Raw genomic sequence first — 9898 nt, 5'->3', positions numbered from 1 at the left:
CTGAAGTATATATCACTCGTTGGTCTATCCCTCTTTGCTGGTACAGATCTACGACTCACACCCTTGACCCATCCTCTACTTTCTTCACAGCCTCAGCGTATGACACCTTCTACACTACTCTGACTCTGGCCACCTCAACCGGCCTCTCGCACCGGACACCTCCGATCACTAGCAACATGGGCACCCCTACAGTTGCACACACAACTTTTTCCACAGAATCTACACAATCCTCTGTCCCATGCCCTCCTGCACACTTCCCACATCTTGGAATCTACCTCCTACACACTGGTGTGACGTGACAATAAATGTGGCACCTGAAACACTGCAGTGGATTCGGCATGAAAGCTCTAACAGGATAACTGATATATCGTAACATGACTTTGGCAGGTAAAGACTGATTCAAAAGGACAGACTGTGACACCTCTGTTTTTGCCTCCCCAAAACCCATTAGAAGAGGTCAGAGAGGAGGGACCCTTTGCTTTCTCATCCAATGGGTTTTGAGGAGAGAGGACTTGTGGACTATGCAATTGAGATTCTCCTTATGTGCACATGTACACTTGTTAAAGGTACAGGGTGCATTTACACAGGCAGCTCCATTCAGATTTTTTTCCCTCACTAATTGGTCTTTTGTCCAATCAGATCAGCAATGAAAAAGATCTGATGTGAAAATATTTGATTGGTGATTGGTTAAAAGACCAATTAATGCAAAAAATATCATAATTGGGCTGCCTGTCTATGTCAATGTAATCAACCAAATCACGTCCACCTGAAAGAGGCGGGACTACCTCTTTAAATATCCCCACCTGCACTAACTAGCCCCTTTTAAACCAAACTAGCATGGAACACTTAACCATAAATGAAGCCATAAAGACCAAGCCTGTTTTGCTACAATCTCCCTGTTTTCTTGAAGACCTACCCATTGTGTTAACTCCCACCCAGCCGAATCAGACTTTAAGCTATTTTGCATGGTGCCAAAACGTGGGATGGTAACACACTGGGGGGAGTGTAGCAGAATACCAAGCAGCCACCCCGGCCTACCAAGTGACTAATAAAGCATCCTACCAGGAGGCCTACCAAGCGCCGTACCATATGGTCTACTAAATGCCCTGCCAATCGGCTACCCACAGGCTACTTGTTACCCCTGCCGCAGGCTACCAGCTACACCCCGCCACGGTGCTCTCCTTCCAGTGGTCAGTGTACCAAACCCCCCAGAGCGCTCCTCTTCCAGCTAGTCGCAGCCTACAGTACATTCAGAAAGTATTCATATCTCCTGACCTATTCCACATTTTGTTATTCAAAACCGGTGAGGATTTCTTTTTTTCTACCATCTCAGTCTAAAACGTTGCACATATACTGCTGCCATCTAATGTCCAAAATCTAAATTGTGCCTGGGCTGGAATAATACATTATGGCCTTTCTCTTGCTTTTCAAAAATGATGGTTAAAAGAGAAATTAAAACGCAAGTTTTTTTCCTATCTTTTACCAGATCTAATGTGTTATATTCTTCTACGTTAATTTAACATTTCCACAAACTTCAGTGTTTCCTTTCAAATGGTATCCAGAACATGCATATCCTTGCTTCAGGTCCTGAGCTACATGCAGCTAGATTTGGGTATGTCATTTTAGGTGAAAACTGGGGGGGAAAAGGGTCTGATCCTCACGATTGTAAGCATACCCATAAGATGATGCAGCCACCACTATGCTTGAATATATGGAATGGTACTTGGTAAAGTACTGGATTTTCCTCAAACATAACACTTTGTATTCATGACAAAGTTAATTAGTTAGCCACTTTTTTTGCTATATTACTTTAGTGCCTTGTTGCAAACAGGATGCATGTTTTGGAATATTGTTTTATTCTCTACAGGCTTCCGTCACTGTCAATTAATGTTAGTATTGTGGAGAAACTACAATATTGTTGATCCATCTATAGTTTCTTCTATTACACCCATTATACGCTAACTGTTTTATAGTCACCGTTGGCCTCATGGTGAAATCTGAGCTGTTTCCTTCCTCCCAGGCAACTGATTGGGAAGGACACCTGTATCTTTGCAGTGACTGCTGTGTATTGATACCGTCCAAAGTATACAGGCTCAATGGACAACATGTCTGAGTATGCAGGCCGTGGAAGAACAAATATTTTAAGCTTCCAGGAATGGTGTACAGATCCTTGTGACATGGGGCCGTGTATTATCATGCTGAAACATGAGGTGATGGCGGTGGATGAATGGCTCAACAATGGGCCTCAGGATTGTCATTCAAATTGCCATCAATAAACTGCAATTGTGTTAATTATGCCTGCCCAAACCACAACCGCACCGCCGCCATGGAGTACTCTGTTCACAACGTTGACATCAGCAAACTGCTCACCCACATGTCTGGTTGGCCGTATTGCCAAATTCTCTCAAACGAGGAGAGAAAGAATTAGAGGGAGCATACTTAAATTCACACAGGACACCGGATGAGACAGGAGAAATACTCCAGATATAACAGACTGACCTTAGCCCCCCGACACAAACTATTGCAGCATAAATACTGGAGATTGAGACAGTAGGGGTCGGGATAGGATAGGTTATAACCCCACCCACTTTGCCAAAGCACAGCCCCCACACCATTTGAGGGATATCTTCAACCACCAATTTACCATCCTGAGACCAGGCCGAGTATAGCCCACAAAGATCTTCCCCACGGCACGAACCAGAGGGGGGCGCCAATCCGGACAGAGAGATCACGTCAATGACTCAACCCACTCAAATGATGCATGGAAGAGCACCAGTAACGAGCACCAGTGACGCAGCCGACTTAATAGGGTTTGAGGCAGAGAATCCCAGTGGAGAGAAGGCAAGGCCGGTTTGTCGCTCCAGTGCCTTTCCGTTCACCTTCACACCCCTGGGCCAGACTACACTCAATCATAGGACCTACTGAAGAGATGAGTCTTCAATAAAGACTTAAAGGTCGAGACAGAGTCTGCGTCTCTGACAAGGATAGGCAGACCATTCCATAAAATTGGAGCTCTATAGGAGAAAGCCATACCTCCAGCTGTTTGCTCAGAAATTCTAGGGACAGTAAGGAGGCCTGCGTCTTGTGAACGTAGCGTACGTGTAGGTATGTACAGCAGGACCAAATCGTAAAGGTAGGTAGGAGCAAGCCCATGTAATGCTTTGTAGGTTCAGTAAAACATTGAAATCAGCCCTAGCCTTAACAGGAAGCCTGTGTAGAGAGACTAGCACTGGAGTAATATGATCACATTTTTTGGTTCTAGTCAAGATTCTAGCAGCCGTGTTTAGCACTAACTGAAGTTTATTTAGTGCTTTATCCGGGTAGCCGGAAAGTAGAACATTGCAGTAGTTTAATCTAGAAGTGACAAAAGCATGGATTAATTTTTCTGCATAATTTCTGGACAGAAAGTTTCTGATTTTTGCAATGTATTGAATATGGAAAAAAGCTGTCCTTGAAATGGTCTTGATATGTTCTTCAAAAGAGAGATCAGGGTCCAGAGTAACGCAGAGGTCCTTCAGTTTTATTTGAGATGGCTGTACAACCATCAAGATTAATTGTCAGATCCAACAGAAGATCTTTGTTTCTTGGGACTGAGAACTAGCATCTGTTTTGTCCGAGTTTAAAAGTGAAACATTTGTCGCCGTCCACTTCCTTATGTCTGAAACGCAGGCTTCCAGGGTGGGTCATTTTTGGGCTTCACCATGTTTCATCGAAATGTACGGCTGTGTGTCGTCCGCAAAGCAGTGAAAGTTAACATTGTTTCCAAATGACATCACCAAGAGGTAAAATAATAGTGGACTAAAACGGAACCTTGAGGAACACCGAAATGTACAGTTTATTTGTCAGAAGACAAACCATCCACAGAGACAAACTGATATCTTTCCGACAGATAAGATCTAAACCAGGTCATTACTTGTTACTTGTAGACCAATTTGGGTTTCCAATCTCTCCAAAAAATGTGGTGATGGTATCAAAAGCAGCACTAAGGTCTAGGAGCATGAGGACAGATGCAGAGCCATTAAAAGGTAATTTACCACCTTCACGAGTGCAGTCTCAGTGCTATGATGTGGTCTAAAACCAGACTGAAGTGTTTCATATACATTGTTTGTCTTCAGGAAGGCAGTGAGTTGCTGCGCAACAGCTTTTTCTAACATTTTTGAGAGGAATGGGAGATTCGATAAGGCCAATCATTTTTTGTATTTTCTGGGTCATGGTTTGGCTTTTTCAAGAGAGGCTTTATTATGGCCACTTTTAGTGACTTTGGTACATATCCGGTGGATAGGGAGCCGTTTATTATATTCAACATAGGAGGGCCAAGCAAAGGAAGCAGCTCTTTCAGTAGTTTAGTTGGAGTAGGGTCCAGTATGCAGCTTGACGGTTTAGAGGCCAAGACTATTTTCATCAGAGTCAAGTGTCAAGAGATATAGTATTAAAAAACTTGAGTGTCTCTCTTGATCATAGGTCCTGGCAGTGTTGTGCAGACTCAGGACAACTGAGCTTTGGAGAAATACGTAGACTTAAAGAGGAGTCTAATGATCATGATCTTTTCGTCAAAAGTGTGCTCTTCAAGGATGAATCACGGTTTCAACTGTACCGAGCAGATGCTAGACTGTGTTTGGCGTTGTGTGGGCGAGCGGTTTGCTGATGTCAACGTTGTGAACAGAGTGCCCCATAGTGGTGGTGTGGTTATAGTTTATGCCTGCCCATACCATGGACAATCTATGGATTTCCGGTTATGTGAAATCCATAGATTAGGGCCTAATTAATGTATTTCTATTAACTGATATCCTTATATGAACTGTAACTCAGTAAACTCTTTGAAATTGTTGCATGTTGTGTTAATATCTTTGTTCAGTGTATATCAAAAATGTACTTTATTTTTTTCATGAATATTATTAACTGATTAAACTAATTTTGGCCAAGGGATCCACGGAATAAATTTAGAGGGTGTAATACAATGTAATATTATTAATTTACAATGCATGTTCTTAACCCTGGGCAACATGGGCCTGGGAGGCTCACAGGAATATTGGTATCCTCAGTTCTCCACCAATTATAAATTTTTCAACTCAATACTTGTATTCCCTCTCCCATTTTTTTTTACATGAATGCACTGTAATTTTAGCATTAAAACTGTTAAGTTTTCTCTCTTGCAGGATATTAGCTTTAAAACTGCAACAACAACTAAATCTCTTTGCCACATGACAATCTGTAGAATTTCAGGAAATTATCTTAAACTGCTAAATGTTCTCTCCGATGCCAAGAGATGGGCCTTTCAAACATTCCTTCCATGGGCCTGAGACTTGCGTTGTCTGGCCATTCACTGCCCGAAGTCATAGTAAAACTCCTTGTATTTTATTTATTTCACCTTTATTTAACCAGGTAGGCAAGTTGAGAACAAGTTCTCATTTACAATTGCGACCTGGCCAAGATAAAGCAAAGCAGTTTGACACATACAGCAACAAAGAGTTACATATGGAGTAAAACAAACATACAGTAGAAAAATAAGTCTATATACAATGTGAGTAAGTGAGATAAGGGAGGTAAAGGCAAATAAAGGCTATGGTGGGGAAGTAAATATAATATTGCAAGTAAAACACTGGAATGGTTGATTCGCAGTGGAAGAATGTGCAAAGTAGAGAGAAATAATTGGGTGCAAAGGAGCTAATTAAATACAGTAGGGAAAGAGGTAGTTGTTTGGGCTAAATTATGGATGGGCTATGTACAGGTGCAGTAATCTGTGAGCTGCTCTGACAGCTGGTGCTTAAAGCTAGTGAGGGAGATAAGTGTTTCCAGTTTCAGAGATTTTTGTAGTTCGTTTCAGTCATTGGCCACAGAGAACTGGAAGGAGAGGCGGCCAAAGGAAGAAGGCGAGCTGAGATAAGGGGGGACTTTACCTAGCAGGGTCTTGTAGATGACCTGGAGCCAGTGGGATTGGCGACGAGTATGAAGCGAGGGCCAGCCAACAAGAGCGTACAGGTCGCAATGGTGGGTAGTATATGGGGCTTTAGTGACAAAACGGATGGCACAGTGATAGACTGCATCCAATTTATTGAGTAGGGTATTGGAGGCTATTTTGTAAATGACATCGCCGAAGTCGAGGATTGGTAGGATGGTCAGTTTTACAAGGGTATATTTTGCAGCATGAGTGAAGGATGCTTTGTTGCAAAATAGGAAGCCAATTCTAGATTTAACTTTGGATTGGAGATGTTTGATGTGAGTCTGGAAGGAGAGTTTACAGTCTAACCAGACACCTAGGAATTTATAATTGTCCACATATTCTAAGTCAGAGCCGTCCAGAGTAGTGATGTTGGGCAGGTGCAGGCAGCGATCGATTGAAGAGCAGTCATTTAGTTTTACTTGTATTTCAAGAGCAATTGGAGGCCACGGAAGGAGAGTTGTATGGCATTGAAGCTCGCCTGGAGGGTTGTTAACAGTGTCCAAAGAAGGGCCAGAAGTATACAGAACGGTGTCGTCTGCGTAGAGGTGGATCAGAGACTCACCAGCAGCAAGAGCTACATCATTGATGTATACAGAGAAGAGAGTCGGTCCAAGAATTGAACCCTGTGGCACCCCCATAGAGACTGCCAGAGGCCCGGACAACAGACCCTCCGATTTGACACAATGAACTCTATCAGAGAAGTAGTTGGTGAACCAGGCGAGGCAATCATTTGAGAAACCAAGGCTATCGAGTCCGCCGATGAGGATGTGGTGATTGACAGAGTCGAAAGCCTTGGCCAGGTCAATGAATACGGCTGCACAGTATTGTTTCTTATCGATGGCGGTTAAGATATTGTTTAGGACCTTGAGCGTGGATGAGGTGCACCCATGACCAGCTCTGAAACCAGATTGCATAGCGGAGAAGTTATGGTGGGATTCGAAATGGTCGGTAATCTGTTTGTTGACTTGGCTTTCGAAGACCTTAGAAAGGCAGGGTAGGATGGATATAGGTCTGTAGCAGTTTGGGTCAAGAGTGTCCCCCCCCTTTGAAGAGGGGGATGACCGCAGCTGCTTTCCAATCTTTGGGAATCTCAGACGACACGAGAGAGAGGTTGAACACGCTAGTAATAGGGGTGGCAACAATTTCGGCAGATAATTTTAGAAAGAAAGGGTCCAGATTGTCTAGCCCGGCTGATTAGTAGTGGTCTAGATTTTGCAGCTCTTTCAGAACATCAGCTGACTGGATTTGGGAGAAGGAGAAATGGGGAAGGCTTGGGCAAGTTGCTGTGGGGGGTGCAGTGCTGTTGACCGGGGTAGGGGTAGCCAGGTGGAAAGCATGGCCAGCCGTAGAGAAATGCTTATTGAAATTCTCAATTATAGTGGATTTATCGGTGGTGACAGTGTTTCCTATCTTCAGTGCAGTGGGCAGCTGGGAGGAGGTGTTCTTATTCTCTATGAACTTTACAGTGTCCCAGTATATTGGTTTCTAGCTTCCCTGAAAAGTTGCATTTCACAGGGGCTGTTCGATGCTAATGCAGAACGCCATAGGATGTTTTTGTGTTGGTTAAAGGGCAGTCAGGTCTGGAGAGAATCAAGGGCTATATCTGTTCCTGGTTCTAAATTTCTTGAATGGGGCATGCTTATTTAAGATGTTGAAAAAAAAACAGGCATCCTCTACTGACGGGATGAGATCAATATCCTTCCAGGATACCCCGGCCAGGTCGATTAGAAAGGCCTGCTCGCTGAAGTGTTTCAGGGAGCATTTGACAGTGATGAGTGGAGGTCGTTTGACCGCTGACCCATTACGGATGTAGGCAATGAGGCAGTGATCGCTGAGATCTTGGTTGAAAACAGCAGAGGTGTATTTAGAGGGCAAGTTGGTTAGGATGTGATCTATGAGGGTGCCCATGTTTACGGCTTTGGGGTGTTACATGGTAGGTTCATTGATCATTTGTGTGAGATTGAGGGCATCAAGCTTAAATTGTAGGATGGCTGTTAATGTAGGATGGTGTTAAAAATGTTCCAGTTTAGGTTGCCTAGCAGCACGAGCTCTGAAGATAGATGGGGGGCAATCAGTTAACATATGGTGTCCAGAGCACAGCTGGGGGCAGAGGGTGGTCTATAGCAGGCGGCAATGGTGAGAGACTTGTTTTTCGAGAGGTGGATTTTTAAAAGTAGAAGTTCAAATTGTTTGGGCACAGACCTGGATACAGTAGACCAGTAGATTGCAACACCGCCCCCTTTGGCCATTCTATCTTGTCTGAAAATGTTGTAGTTAGGGATGAAAATTTCAGAATTTTTGATGGTCTTCCTAAGCCAGGATTCAGACACGGCTAGAACATCCGGGTTGGCAGAGTGTGCTAAAGCAGTGAATAAAACAAACTTAGGGAGGAGGCTTCTAATGTTAACATGCATGAAACCAAGGCCATAACGGTTACAGAAGTCATCAAAAGAGAGCGCCTGGGGAGTAAGAGTGGACCTTGGCACTGCAGGGCCTGGGTTCACCTCTACATCACCAGAGGAACAGAGGAGGAGTAGGATAAGGGTACGGCTAAAAGCTATGAGAATTGGTCATCTAGAACGTCTGGAATAGAGAGTAAAAGGAGGTGTTTTTTTTGCTATTGTGTTCAGATTGTGGGGGATCGCTGATGAATTTGCTAATATAAGGGGTCCATGTTTGAGAACCCCTGATTTCTGTGCATACTTTTGCACTTTACTCGTATGCTAATCGAATAGCATTGTAGCATCTAAACCCTTTTTGTTCAAGTGGATTTAATTTAGTGCATGTCTTTAAGCTTTGCAGAGCTACCCATGGCATTCCCTCCCACCCATCCTTTTATTTTGCAATTAGAAAAGATAACCCCATCCTATGAACCTAAACATCACTCTTGTCCTTTCAGCTCTTTTGTTCAGCTCCGTGAGATTGCGAGGTTGGCCAAAGATATTCTGGTGGACTCATCAGTGTGGTGCAGGGAGACATCAGAGGTAAGAGCCGTGGCTCTTCTGAATGCAAATTCTACCAGATTATGTAATGAGTCATTCACTGCACTGGATGGCTCCAGCAAAACCCTTGACAGGAAAAAGGTGGTGGACACGGGCTGCTTCTGCTTTTACAAAGTGACATTCATATGTTTGTTTACAAAGACCTTATGCGTAAAGTACCAGTTTTGATTTTCATCGTACCAGTTACTCTTTATTAATGCAGCCACACACAACACCTCTGATCTGATACAATCTATCTGATACTCATCGAGCCAACATCAATGTGTTACGTGCAATACTACTGCAGGCATTGCCATAGACCTGTAAGGTCTTCAGACTTGAGTCGCCTCAAAAACAGTTAGAGCGTAGTATGTATGTCTGATACTGAAAGTAATGTGTGTACAGGCCACTGGGCTCTGGTATAAAACATGGTAAATGATCCCACACCACCACCAACAACCATAATGCAATCACAATAAGCCCCCACTAGATGGTAGGTGTTTTCCAGTCTCAAGAGGAACAACCCCAACCCTTTTCTCTCAGTACAGAATAGCCTATACACCATCCCCCACTTAGACCCACAAACCCTTCTACTTCTAGTGTGATGAAGGCCTCTCAACATCTGTTTTCAATAACTGGACTCGGTCACCCTTGACTCCACACAAAATGCACTTACATCGACCTAACAGTTAATGAAGACATCAGCAGCAAACGACACAGACATTTCACACGTAACTCTTTTTTTTATAACCAAACACAACCAATTGCTTTCATGGTATTTTAAGTGCTACTATTATCATGTTCAACTTTTGCATGGATGTCATATTTAAACAGGTTCCCATCACAAAGCCAACTGTTGGCAAGATTGGGCATAACATACTTGTGCTGTGAATGTTAGTTAATCTGAGCAGGAATTAAGGGTTGAGGGTGCTATTCTTTGAGCTGTTACAAATTATTTGAATTCGGCAGGATTTCT

The sequence above is a fragment of the Oncorhynchus mykiss genome, chromosome 13 (genome assembly GCF_057628025.1).
Source record: "Oncorhynchus mykiss isolate SJ-2025 chromosome 13, ASM5762802v1, whole genome shotgun sequence".
Lineage (NCBI taxonomy): Eukaryota > Metazoa > Chordata > Actinopteri > Salmoniformes > Salmonidae > Oncorhynchus > Oncorhynchus mykiss.
The sequence above is the reverse complement of the archived record's forward strand: the minus strand, read 5'-3'. Positions refer to the sequence as shown.